This window comes from Dendrobates tinctorius, unplaced genomic scaffold, assembly GCF_039654945.1.
Source record: "Dendrobates tinctorius isolate UK_male_01 unplaced genomic scaffold, ASM3965494v1 ptg000071l, whole genome shotgun sequence".
Classification (NCBI taxonomy): Eukaryota; Metazoa; Chordata; class Amphibia; order Anura; family Dendrobatidae; genus Dendrobates; species Dendrobates tinctorius.
This window is the reverse complement of record NW_027361739.1, coordinates 7,376,860-7,390,814: the sequence shown is the minus strand read 5'-3', so window position 1 is coordinate 7,390,814 and position 13,955 is coordinate 7,376,860. Positions and strand designations below refer to the sequence as shown.

Genomic DNA, 13,955 nt, shown 5'->3' with positions numbered 1-13,955 from the left:
TTAGTGCAGCCAGATCCGTCCAAACCATTCGTCGTGGAAGTGGACGCCTTTGAGGTGGGGGTGGGGGCGGTGTTGTCCCAAGGGCCTGCCACTCTAACCAACCTCAGGCCATGTGCTTTCTTTTCCAAGAAGTTCTCTGCTGCGGAAAGAAATTACGACGTAGGCAATAGAGAGCTTCTTGCGGTCAAATTGGCGTTTGAAGAATGGAGGCACTTTTTGGAGGGGGCCAGTCACCCGGTTACGGTGATCACGGATCACAAAAATCTGTCGTACATTGAGTCTGCTAAAAGACTAACGCCCAGACAGGCCCGTTGGTCACTTTTTTTTTCCCGTTTTCAGTTTACGATTACATTTCGTCCAGGGTCTAAGAATGTCAAGGTTGACGCCTTATCACGCAGTTTTCAGCCGGTGTCGCCCCCTGAGCCACCGTCCTCCATTCTTCACCCTGGGGTTGTGATAGCAGAGGTCTCATCTGAATTGGAACGGGAGATTCTGGGGGCCCAGTCGCAGGCCTCGGCGGCCAAGCCGGAGGGGAAGTTGTTTGTCCCAGAGCGACTTCGCCTGAAACTCTTGCAGGAGTTCCATGAATCCAAGCTGAGTGCTCACCCTGGTATTTCAGCCACACGTCTGGCGGTGGCTAGGATCTTTTGGTGGCCTACCCTTGGTTCGGACATAAAAAAATTCATTGCTGGTTGTGGGGTCTGCGCTCGTTCTAAAAGCTCTCATAGCTGGCCGGCAGGGGAGCTGATACCCTTGGCAGTGCCCGAAAGGCCATGGACTCATTTATCCATGGATTTTGTTACCAATCTCCCTCCCTCTAAGGGTAATACAGTGGTATGGGTAGTGGTGGACAGGTTTTCTAAGCAGGCTCATTTCGTACCCCTGTCCACACTACCGTCAGCTGAGACGTTGTCCAGGTTGTTTGTGCAGCATGTGATCCGGCTGCATGGGGTACCCCTGAATGTGGTGTCTGATCGTGGTGTGCAGTTTGTGGCTAAGTTTTGGCGTGCTTTCTGCAAAAAATTAGGTATGTCTCTGTCCTTTTCGTCTGCATACCATCCTGAGAGCAATGGGCAGACGGAGCGCACTAACCAGTCCCTGGAACAGATCCTCAGGTGTCTAACCTCTGCTAGACAGAATGACTGGTGCGATGCACTGCCGTTGGCTGAATTTGCCTTCAATAGTCGGGTGAGTCAATCCACTGGTAGGTCCCCTTTCTTGATTAACTATGGGTTCAGTCCTCATTTTGGTGAGTTTTCTCGTCTGGATTCGGGGTGTCCCGGGACTGAGGATTCTGTTCAGTGGTTAAAAGATACATGGGCAGAAGTCCAGTGGCGTATATCTAGGTCTCAAGGCAGGTATAAGTTTTTCGCGGACAGGAAACGAACACCTGTTCCCATGTTTCGGGTGGGAGAGAAAGTTTGGCTCTCCACGCGAAACATTAAGTTAAAGATTCCGTCAGCCAAGTTGGGACCCAAATTCATTGGCCCGTACAAGATTGTGGAAAAAATCAATCCAGTGGCGTATAGGCTGTGCCTTCCACCCTCTTTCAAGATCCCTAACGTCTTCCACAAATCTCTACTGAAACCTTTTGAAGCAGTACGGGGAGACTCCGAGTCTGCTGCTCCTCCGGTTTTGGTCGAGGGGCAGGTGGAGTACGAGGTTGGTCATATCGTAGATTCCAGGTTGGTACGGCGGTCGGTACAGTACCTGGTTCATTGGAAGGGGTATGGACCGGAGGACAGGTCCTGGGTACCAGCCCGGTTGATGCATGCTGATCACCTGGTGCGGGCTTTCCATGCTAAGTACCCGGGCAAGCCTGGGGGTCCAGAGGCCCCCCGTTGAGAGGGGGGTACTGTCATGATCTCAGTGCGGGTTTGACTTGCACACGTGGGGTTAATGTTTGGAACCAGTGCTGATGACTGGCATTTCTGGGGTTAAAGGTTGTGATCCCGGTGCAGGCTTACCTGCACACCTGGGGCTATGATTGTGGCCTCTCCCTGGTTCTGGGGGAGGCTTCTTATAGCCTCAGGACGCTCCCATCCCTGTCAGTTAAACTTTCGCCCTTGGCATTGTGTGGTGACCCCTGAGTGTGTTTGTGCTGTGTTCTGGCTACTTGATTCTCTGTGTATGACTCGGTCTGTTCCCTGGATATCGCTTTGGATTCTGCCTGGTACCTTATATGTCTGTTTGGTTTTGATCTCTGCTTGGCCCTGATTATCCGCTCTGTCTCCTCCCTGGTACTGTACTGTGATCCTGTGTATGACCTTTGGCTTTGTCTGACCTCCCATCTGTTTATCTCTCCTGTACCTCGCTGGTCTGTACTGTGCATGACCTCTGCTTTGCTTGGACTCTGAGTTCTCTTCCTTCTCTGTGTGCAGGATGCTAAGCCCCGCCCCCTTGCAGTCACATGACCATTCACATGACCATAGGTCCTATGCTGGCTTCCTAAACTTCAGCATCCACAGGTCCTGTGCATCGGTACTTTCTGGCTGTACCTGACCCCTGTACCCCTACATTGCGGGTGAGTCACTGCTCAGCGGAGGCTGCACGCCGGCGCTGACACTCAGGACACGCGCACTGGCTCAGTGAGCAAGTACAGTGCGGTGTTCCTGACAGCGTGCTGGGGTAGTGGCATATCAACCAGGGACAGGAATAGGCTGGACAAACTGATTAGAAGGGCCAGCTCTGTCCTGGGATGCCCCCTTGACCCAGTTCAGGAAGTAGGCGACAGGAGGATACTGGCCAAGGTGAGCTACATGGTGCAGAATGATTCCCATCCCATGCATGAGACCGTGACAAATATGTGCAGTACTGTCAGTGACCGGCTACTTCATCCTAAATGTGAGAGGGAGCGCTATCAAAAGTCCTTCCTTCCTGCTGCAGCTAGGCTGTATAACCAGCACTGTCCAAAACGGAGAACGACCCAGACAGAGAACTGATAGATCCAAAGTTGTGACAGTCCGGTTACATTTTTTTTTTTCGTATATGTACCTACCTACTGTCAATGTAATGCCTTTATGCATCTGTATCTGTACTTGTTCCTGCCTTGCTGCTGTAATGCCCTGAATTTCCCCATGGTGGGACGATTAAAGGATTATCTTATCTTATCTTATATGGCATCCGTATGACATCCGTATGACATGCGTATGGCTTTACATTTCTCACTTACTTTCCCCATTGAATTAAATGGCTCAATGGGCTGAAATGAGGAAAATGAGGAAATTCAGTGAGAAATGTAAAGCCATACACATGTCATACGGATGTCATACGGATACATAGGTGAGAGAAAATCGCATCATCACATTGCAAACGCATTACACACGGATGTCCATTCGGAGAACACTTGTGCGACTTTCGGCGAGGAGAATCTGACCAATTTTCCATACGTTTAGTGTGTCATCGGGCCTTACAGAGGAGCTCTTTATGATACATAAAGCATGGGCTCCAAGCTCATAACTCTTAAGTGATGTCCATATGTTGTAATACAGCCATATGTCGTCGTGATATGGCTTTGCGTCACACCTATTCACAGGTTTTGTGTGGTATTGAGACAGAGCCCTATTTTATTCAATAGAGCTGACTTGCAATACCAGACACAACCCATGCACAATCGTGGTGCTGTGTCTTGATTTTCCAAGCATATACAACCTCTTGAACTATTTGTATGATTGATTTGTGGCTTCTTCCTAGTTAATCCAGTGATTCTCCTGACTTGATTTGTAAGCAGTAATGATAAGAAATTAAACCCGCTATAGGGGGTCACCTCAGACAAACTTTGTAGTTTTGCATAGAGCACATTAATGGAGACCCATATATGATATGTTTTGCCCTCTGCGTAGTCTGTTTGTGTGAATAATGGAGAAAGTAATTAGGACTAATCTGAGGCATAGAAGAAACTAAAAGGGGTTATAGCCTTCATTTTCTGAACAGCAAGATGTTCTTTTGTAATGGAATTGAAGGAGACTGCAGGGATCCACTTGGACCCTCTTAAGGGGGATTTTAAAAGCAATTGCTTGTACTTAGCTCAATTCTATGGCAAACATTGTTTCTTGCGCTTCCTTATACTTGTGGTGTATGGCGGTGTAATGATAATATCCTAAAATATATTTATATGCGGATCGAGGCGATGGTTTTCTACTCTCCCATGATGCAGGACTCTGCAGCTTCTTTCCGGTCTTGTTCTGTTTGTCGACCATTTAGTTTTCTATCTGTTACATTGCCAATAAATACAGAAGAAAAAGTGTAGAAGTAAATCCAAAACAATAAGGACAATTAGATCTGCTGCACAGGAACATTTAGAGCAGAAGTGATAGAAAAGTCTATGTAATGAAGACAGATATCAGCAAAGTAATAGGGATTGGGCAGCGCTCTTGAATCCGGCCTTTCTGATCTCAGTTGGGGTCACCAGCACAGCACAATATTTATCTACATTGTGGCTTCTCCAGTTACCAGACATTCTGCTCCACTGCTGTCCTCACAGCTTGGCTCTTAGTAAATTGATAATGTCTGACTGGATAGACATATAATTATAGTATTTAAATACAATTTCACTCCGTTCCCAGGTGGCTAAAATATTGATCCTGTGGATAAAGTGCAACTTAATTATTACTTGTCTGTGCAAACTTAGAAATTAACTTTTTCTGGAAAATAAAAATAATTTTACGCAACCAATGAAGGCCTACTGTATTTTTCCGAACATAAGACACACTGGACCATAAGACGCACCCCAAATTTAAAGGAGGAAAATAGGAATAAAAAAATTTAGTGTGGAAATGGGGGTCCATCTTACAGTCCAAATTTAGCTTGCTGGGGGAGTTGGCAGTGGAGAGGGGTCACAGGAGGTAGGGTCGCTGCTGCATGAAGTCGGTGGTGGGAGGGGTGGGGCGATGCTGCTGGGGCAAGGTAGGAGCCATTGATCTTCAGGCCATTTTCCTGAAGCCCACAGCGGGGAGATCAAAGTGCAGAAAACAGACTCCTGCCATGCACCGCTGACAGTTTGCTGCTCCAAATTTAGGGGAAAAAAGTGTGTCTCATAGTCTGAAAATTAAGGTGAGTAGTCAAGATCAAACTGCAAGATCTTTGATAGATCTTGAGTATTCACTATGTCTTAAAGAAATTGTCCAATGGTGGACAACAACTAAGATGCTGCAGATGAAACAAGAAAAAAATTCACCTCCTGGACCGATGTGGCATTTGAGATGGAATAATTAAACCTGCAGGTAATCAAAATACTGATTGTCTACGGCCATCACATGACATAGCATTATCACATGAGTGGCAGAAGACGCATTGCCGAAATTGCAGGACCAGCAATTACAGGTATACATGTGTTTTTTTTGTTTTGTTTTTGGGGGCAATTTAGTAGGCAGGAAAGGGTTGTATTGTAGTGGACAAAGCCTTTAAGCTGGCCATACACTAGTGGTTTCCTCTTCTGAACTTGTTTTTTACAGTTGGACAATTGCTGAATGACAACGATTAGAAACCAAAAGGCCTCCTTATACATTAGATGCAAGTCAGCCAAACCTGACAATTTTGGTAGGCTGGAAGACTTTCTGATGTGTATGATGGCCTTCTGACTGCCCTTCGACCGAAGATATCAGAGTATAGAAGGATCTGCCTGTTATGATTTCAGTGACTGTTCCTTTTGTACGCATATTCATGGGAGATAAGTGTAATGAGTGACCAAAGATGTCTAGCGGCTGCCACCAAACCAAAGCGAGTGCTCAGATATATAGAGGAGATGAGAGAGGTAGCTACCTCATGTGTTTGGCCAACTTTAATCCAACTATTAGGAAATGAAGAAGGCCTCTCATAGGCCACATCCTCCCTTCCTTTGCAGATATTCTACATTTTTAAATCAAAACATTAAAATATTTAAGATGTTGCTGACATGGTATAAAAATATTGTCTTGAGCTAAACATGGTCTCTTTATTTCTGTGTGAAAACAGGGCACATTTATCATCTTAGATCTCCACATCATCAAGATTTCCTACCCTGGTGTTTTCTACATTATAAATGTAGTTACAGTGGGGAAAAAAAGTATTTAGTCAGTCAGCAATAGTGCAAGTTCCACCACTTAAAAAGATGAGAGGCATCTGTAATTTACATCATAGGTAGACCTCAACTATGGGAGACAAACTGAGAAAAAAAAATCCAGAAAATCACATTGTCTGTTTTTTTTTCATTTTATTTGCATATTATGGTGGAAAATAAGTATTTGGTCAGAAACAAGCAATCAAGATTTCTGTCTCTCACAGACCTGTAACTTCTTCTTTAAGAGTCTCCTCTTTCCTCCACTCATTACCTGTAGTAATGGCACCTGTTTAAACTTGTTATCAGTATAAAAAGACACCTGTGCACACCCTCAAACAGTCTGACTCCAAACTCCACTATGGTGAAGACCAAAGAGCTGTCAAAGGACACCAGAAACAAAATTGTAGCCCTGCACCAGGTTGGGAAGACTGAATCTGCAATAGCCAACCAGCTTGGCGTGAAGAAATCAACTGTGGGAGCAATAATTAGAAAATGGAAGACATACAAGACCACTGATAATCTCCCTCGATCTGGTGCTCCACGCAAAATCCCACCCCGTGGGGTCAGAATGATCACAAGAACGGTGAGCAAAAATCCCAGAACCACGCGGGGGGACCTAATGAATGAACTGCAGAGAGCTGGGACCAATGTAACAAGGCCTACCATAAGTAACACACTACGCCACCATGGACTCAGATCCTGCAGTGCCAGACGTGTCCCACTGCTTAAGCCTGTACATGTCCGGGCCCGTCTGAAGTTTGCTAGAGAGCATTTGAATGATCCAGAGGAGTTTTGGGAGAATGTCCTATGGTCTGATGAAACCAAACTGGAACTGTTTGGTAGAAACACAACTTGTCGTGTTTGGAGGAAAAAGAATACTGAGTTGCATCCATCAAACACCATACCTACTGTAAAGCATGGTGGTGTAAACATCATGCTTTGGGGCTGTTTCTCTGCAAAAGGGCCAGGACGACTGATCCGGGTACATGAAAGAATGAATGGGGCCATGTATCGTGAGATTTTGAGTGCAAACCTCCTTCCATCAGCAAGGGCATTGAAGATGAAACGTGGCTGGGTCTTTCAACATGACAATGATCCAAAGCACACCACCAGGGCAATGAAGGAGTGGCTTCGTAAGAAGCATTTCAAGGTCCTGGAGTGGCCTAGCCAGTCTCCAGATCTCAACCCTATAGAAAACCTTTGGAGGGAGTTGAAAGTCCGTGTTGCCAAGCGAAAAGCCAAAAACATCACTGCTCTAGAGGAGATCTGCATGGAGGAATGGGCCAACATACCAACAACAGTGTGTGGCAACCTTGTGAAGACTTACAGAAAACGTTTGACCTCTGTCATTGCCAACAAAGGATATATCACAAAGTATTGAGATGAAATTTTGTTTCTGACCAAATACTTATTTTCCACCATAATATGCAAATAAAATGAAAAAAAAAAACAGACAATGTGATTTTCTGGATTTTTTTTTCTCAGTTTGTCTCCCATAGTTGAGGTCTACCTATGATGTAAATTACAGACGCCTCTCATCTTTTTAAGTGGTGGAACTTGCACTATTGCTGACTGACTAAATACTTTTTTTCCCCACTGTATATTCCATTTCAGAGATTATGTGACTAGTCACAAAAAGAACTAAAAGAAAACTATGTGACAAAGGCAATACACTGGCTTTACCATGGAAGGTCTATTAGACAACTAGGAAACGAACATATAAACAATATGTATTTTGACTATCCTTGTAGAAAAAATCCATTGGACATGTGTAAAATTTTTTCCACCCACAGATTATTCATCTGGTTACTGTACTAATCGGTTCAATGAGAAGAGCAATGCTAAAAGAATATTAGACATCTCAATCAGATATGCTCCTATACCAATCTGCTTCTCCTATTGGCAAAAGGATCTGTGTACATTGCCATCTTTATGGTGGCCATACGCTTTCGATAGCTGTTGGCTGAACGATCGATTGGCTCACAGATCTTCTGACTACACTTTATACTGTACATATGCACGCTCAGCCAAACACCCTCACCCCCCAAGTGTTTTAACGTGAGAGAATGGGATGAAGGAGTTGGCCAAGACTGAACTATTGATGAACTATCTACAGTGGGTACGGAAAGTATTCAGACTAGAGTTGAGTGAAACAGGTCGGCCAGATTCATATGTCGCTGACTTTTGCCAAAGTCGGGTTTCGCCGACCGGCACCCGACCATGGCGTGAGTTTCGCCGACCGAAACCCGACCATAGCGTGAAGTCGGCCATGCGGTCGGAAATACCAACCCCAAAGTCAAATTTCCCAGAATGCTTGCAGGTGCCTTTCTTTCAACCAATGCGCAAGGACGTACACTGTGGGCAACGAGATGACATTTGACACGTCCACCACCATCATGGAGAAGGGCATTGCAGTGATTGGCTTGCTTTGGGGGGCGTCATAGTGTATATAAAAGCCCTGAATGTTGACCTCCATTTTACTTCTGCCGATCTTAACAGTAGGGAGTGGTTGCTGTTTATCAGTAGGGAGAGAGTTAGGGCTGTGAAGATAGAAGAAGTTCTTATGTGCTTGTGCTGATAGCAGTTGTGCTGTACAGTTAAGCCCCCGTCACACACTGCGATATCGCTAGCAATATCGCTGTAAAGTCACCGATTTTGTGACGTTACAGCGATATTGCTAGCGATATCGCTATGTGTGATACTTACCTCCGACCGGCTCCCCCGCTGGTTATCGCTGATCGCGCGAGAAGCTCCTGGATCATTTCTCGTCGTCCACTTCCTGCGGCGCTTCCTGCTGTGACGACGAGCGACGCGTGGAGCCGGGTGGGAGGACATCAGGATCGCTGCGTCTGACAGGTAAGTAGCGACCCCCGTCCCCAGCGATGTCGCTGGTGAGATCTGCCTGTGTGGCAGCTCACTAGCGACCACCTAGCGATGCACCAGCGATCCTGACCGCGTCATATCGCTGGTCGGGATCGCTGGTGCATCGCTAGGTGTAACGGTACCCTTAGTGTGCAGTGACAGGGGAGGATTTTTTGTGTGCAGCAGCGCTGGTTATTAGGCTGCCTGATAGTTTCATTGCTGTGTGTACACTGCTGTGCAGACTGCTTTTTACACAGCACTAATACTTTTGTTCTTTTTTCTGCACAGTTACTGACCGTTCAATTTTTCCCACACCGTATAGAGCTGTACGCTCCTCACACACTACCATGTATTGGCTGGTATCATGGACAAATACATGCTGACTATCTGTGTGTGACTCCAGAAATAAATACGGAGATTTAAATTTTCCCCTACACCGTATACAGCTGTACGCTCCTCATACAGTCCCGTATATCTGCTGTTTGTATTACGGTCAAATACATACTGAGTGAGCGTCTGTGTGTGACTCCGGAAATATATACGGAGATTTAAATTTTCTCCTACACTGTATACAGCTGTATGCTTCTGATACAGTACCGTATATCTGCTGTGTGTATTACGGTGAAATCCATACTGGGAGAGCATCTGTGTGTGACTCCGGAAATAAATACGGAGATTTAAATTTTCCCCTACACCATATACAGCTGTATGCTTCTGATACAGTACCGTATATCTGCTGTTTGCATGACCGTGAAATCCATACTGAGAGAGCATCTGTTTTTGACTCCGCAAATAAATACAGAGATTTAAATTTTCGCCTACACCGTATACAGCTGTACGCTTCTGATACAGTGCCGTATATCTGCTGTTTGTATTACCATGAAATCCATACTGAGAGAGCATCTGTTTTTGACTCCACAAATAAATACGGAGATTTAAATTTTTCCCTACACCGTATGCAGCTGTACACTGCTCATACAGTACCATATATCTGCTGGTATTTTTGGTACATTTTCCCAAACATGAGGAAGTATGGTGGAAGAGGCCGTGGACGTGGGTGGGGGGGCCAGCTGGTACTGATGGTGGTGGTGCATCTGCTGGTTATGCCAAAAGCACAATAGCACGTAAGGCAGGAGGTGTTGAGCCTGCATCATCGACTGGCTCCAGAAGGCTTCCTTTTCTGGGAGTAGGTAAACCGCTTTTAAAGCCAAAGCATCAGGAACAGGTTTTGGCTTACATTGTCGAAACAGCCTCCAGCTCTATCGCCTCCTCTTCTGAAGTTTCAAAAACTGCAAGCACTGAGTCGTAAGTGCAGGCTCCTGGTCAGGAACAATACCTTTCCTTGTGTCCTTCACCCCCACCAAAAGAAAAGGATGCGGCAGGCCACACTTCAGATTACTCCCTGGAGCTCTTTTCACATACCATGCATGAGTTTTCAAGTGAAATCCTGAATTCCCCAGTCCAAGATGAATATGACATAGAGTGCACTGATGCACAGCCAGTGCTATATGATTCTGCTGGTACATTCACCCAGAGCACTGCATTGCCCTCGCAGTCTACTGAGTCAGATTATGACCCTGATGAAACTCAGGTGCCCCTTCCCGCATACTATACCACCTTACACGGTGACACAGAGGAAGGTGCAGATGAAATTGAAGAGGAGGAGAAGGAAGACCCAGTTGTTGACCCGGATTGGCATCCATTGGGGGAAGAGAGTGCCGCTGGCAATAGCTCAGAACAGGAGGAGGATCCTCAGCAGACATCGACATTGCAGCTGCGGTTATCTGGCAGGCCCGTAGCAGTCCAAAAACATGTTAAAAAAACAACAAGAGTTGCAGGACAGCTTGGCCAGACGGTCAAACTAGCACAGCGTGCAAGGTCTGAAAATTTTTACCATAGTAGGAAGAGTACAATGTGGCACTTTTTTGACCAAAATCCTATTGATGAGGCAAAGGTTATCTGTAAGAAGTGCGGAAGGACCTTTAGCCGAGGGAAAAATCTCTGAAATCTGAATACCAGTTGCAGGCTTAGACATGTAAACACCATGCACTTGCAAGCATGTACGGACTACAAAACCTCAGGCAGCAGACATCCTCCTGCTCTGACTGAAGGTAGCCGGCAACGCTACATCACTTCCCCCACTGTAAGCCCACCGGTTAGCACACCACCAGCAAGAAATGTAGAGGTGTCGTCGCAAGGCTAAAGCAGTCAGGGAATCACAATGTTTTTCCAACAAAAGACTGCATCTAGGCCATCACCAACACCACCACCATCACCAACCACGTCTCAGTCCACCATGTCCACCGCTAGTTCCACCATATGCCGCTCTCAAGTCCAGCTCACCCTAGCAGAGACTCTGAGTAGGACTAGAAAATACTCATCCTCTCTTCTGCGTACACTGGCTTTGAACGTCCTACATTGCCAAAGTGATCTCATTAGAGATGATGCCCTTCTGTTGGTTGAAAGCGCAGCGTTCCAAGAGCTCATGGCCAACGCTCTCCCACGCTATGACCTACCCAGTCTGCACTTCTTTTCTAGAAAAGCCATCCCTGCCCTCCACCTGCATGTGAAAGACCGCATTGTCCATGCACTCAAACAATCACTGCGTACTGGGTAAAAGTGGTGGATGCAGGGTCCACAGGGGACAGCGGCAGTGAGACAGGGCTGCCTAGCCCACGGTATAGGCAACAGTTGGCTGTTGGCGTTCGACCCTCCACCTCCTCCTTCTCCAGAAGCGAAAGCTCGTTGAAAGATCACAGTCGCACGAGCACTCCTTCCGCAGCTGCCAGTGTTGCACACGAGGTGTCCCACTGTCGAACAGCTAGTGGTAAGCGTCAGCAGGCTGTTTTAAAGATGATGTCTTTGGGCGACAACAGACACACCGCGGAGGTACTGGCTGATTACTTGTAGCGAGAAACTGAGTCATGGCTGGGCAGTCTACATCTTGAGCGAGGCAAGGTAGTCAGTGATAATGGATGTAATTTTGTGGCGGCCATAGCCCTGGAAAAACATATACCTTGCCTGGCTCACACCTTGAACCTGGTGGTGCAGTGCTTCATAAATAATTATCCGGAGTTACCAGCCCTGCTCCATAAGGTGCGAAGACTGTGCTCGCACATCTGTCGCTCGCCCGTAGACTCCAGTCATATGCAGAGGCTGCAGTGATCGCTCCTCCTCCCCAAGCACCGGTTAATCATAGACGTTACAACAAGGTGGAACTCCACCATGCACATGGTTGAGAGGCTGTGCGAATAGAGGCAGGCTGTAATGCATTTATGGGAGGATACACGGGCAGGCAGTTTGAGGGCAGACATCGAGTTGTCAGGTTTGCAGTGGTCAAAGCTGAAAGACCTCTGTAAAGTCCTTCGGTGTTTTGAGGAATGCACACGGCTGGTAAGCGCAGACAACGCCATCATGAGCATGATCATCCCACTTATGCGTCTGCTCATGCAAACTTTGATGCACATTAAGGATCAGGCATCTGCAGTGGAGGAGGAGGATGGAAGCCTTGATGACAGTCAGGCATAGTCTGCTCAGGGAACTGTCCTGGACGATGTGGTGGAGGAAGAAGAGGAGGAGGAAAAGGATGAGGGGGATGATTATTTTGGGGAGGAGGATGCTTCTCAGGGGCAAGAGAAAATGTTGGCTTGCCAAGGTCAGGTACAGGGTTTGTGCGTGACTGGAGGGATGTGGATTTGGCAGAAAGTGCTCCTCCACCCACCACTGGCAGTGCATCATTGACACCTGGAACATTGGCCCACATGTGTGATTATCTCTTGCGGATCCTAAAAAGTGACTTCCGCATTGCCAAAATTATGAAGGATGAGGTCTACTGGTTGGCCAGCATCCTCGATCCACGCTATAAAGGCAAATTACAGAACATCATGCCACAGGAGAACCTAGAACTAATATTGGCGAACAAACAAGCAACTCTGGTAAACCGTTTGTTAGAGGAATTCCCAGCACACAGCAGCGGTGCAGGTTCTACCACGAGCCGTACTGAGCAACATGGAAGAGGTGTTCGTGGTGCACACAGCCGAAGTGGCATTGAAGACAGGGGTTTCATGACATTGTTGTGGACTGATTTCTCGAGTACCGCTCACACGACTGGTAATACTGAATCAATTGCAACAGACAGGAGACAGCAGTTGTCAACTATGGTTCAAAATTACCTCTCCTCCCCTATCGATGTGCCCCTCACAGTTCATTCCCCTTTGACTACTGGGCCTGTAAACTGGACACCTGGCCTGAATTGGCACAATATGCCTTACAGGAGCTCGCTTGCCCTGCTGGTAGTGTGCTATCAGAAAGAGTCTTCAGTGCTGCTGGATCAATCCTGATAGAAAGAAGGATCCGGCTGTTAACCCAAAATGTAGGTGATCTCACCTTCATTAAAATAAACCATGCCTGGGTTTCAAAGGATTTTGTACCACCTTCCCCTGATGACACATAGGTTGCCAGCAAAATGGCTCGCTTTGTCCTCCTCTTCCTCCGACTTCTCCAATTCCTCCATTTGCAGCTGCTGAACGTCCAGCCTACACCTCAACATATGCCAGTTTTTCCACCTCCCTAACTGGGCTGTACACGCCCACAACTTTAGCCAAATAACCCCCAGTTTTCAATGCGTTACTATTATTATAAAGTCAATTAAGGTTGACAAGCTTAAGTAATAAGAATTTATGTCGTTGCCATAGAAATGGGCACTCTAGGTGTGTTTATTGTCCTCCACTCACTGCCGATTTTTATTCCCCATTGACTTGCATTGGGGTCAGGTCGGGTTTCAGTCGAAACTCCGACTTTTTCCGATAGCTGGCCGATTTCATTCGACTCAACTTTTGGTAAAGTCGGGTGGTCCAAAACCCGACTCGACCCTTCCGGAGGCAAAGTCGCTCATCTCTAATTCAGACCCCTTTAAATTTTTCACTATTTGTTTCATTCAGCCATTTGGCAATTTCAAAACAGTTAATTTTTTTCTGATTAATGTACACTCTGCTCCCCATCTTGGCTGGAGAAATAAACAGAAATGTAGAAATGTTTGCAAATTTTAAAAAAAAGA

The 13,955-nt window shown here is 46.4% G+C and overlaps 1 protein-coding gene across 2 annotated transcripts in view; it reads left to right on the top strand.

The window, feature by feature from the left end:
• Positions 1 to 13,955, top strand: part of ASIC2 (acid sensing ion channel subunit 2) — a 1,315,134-nt gene that overhangs the window by 1,093,137 nt on the left and 208,042 nt on the right. The gene's annotated exons all lie outside the window — the stretch shown is intronic.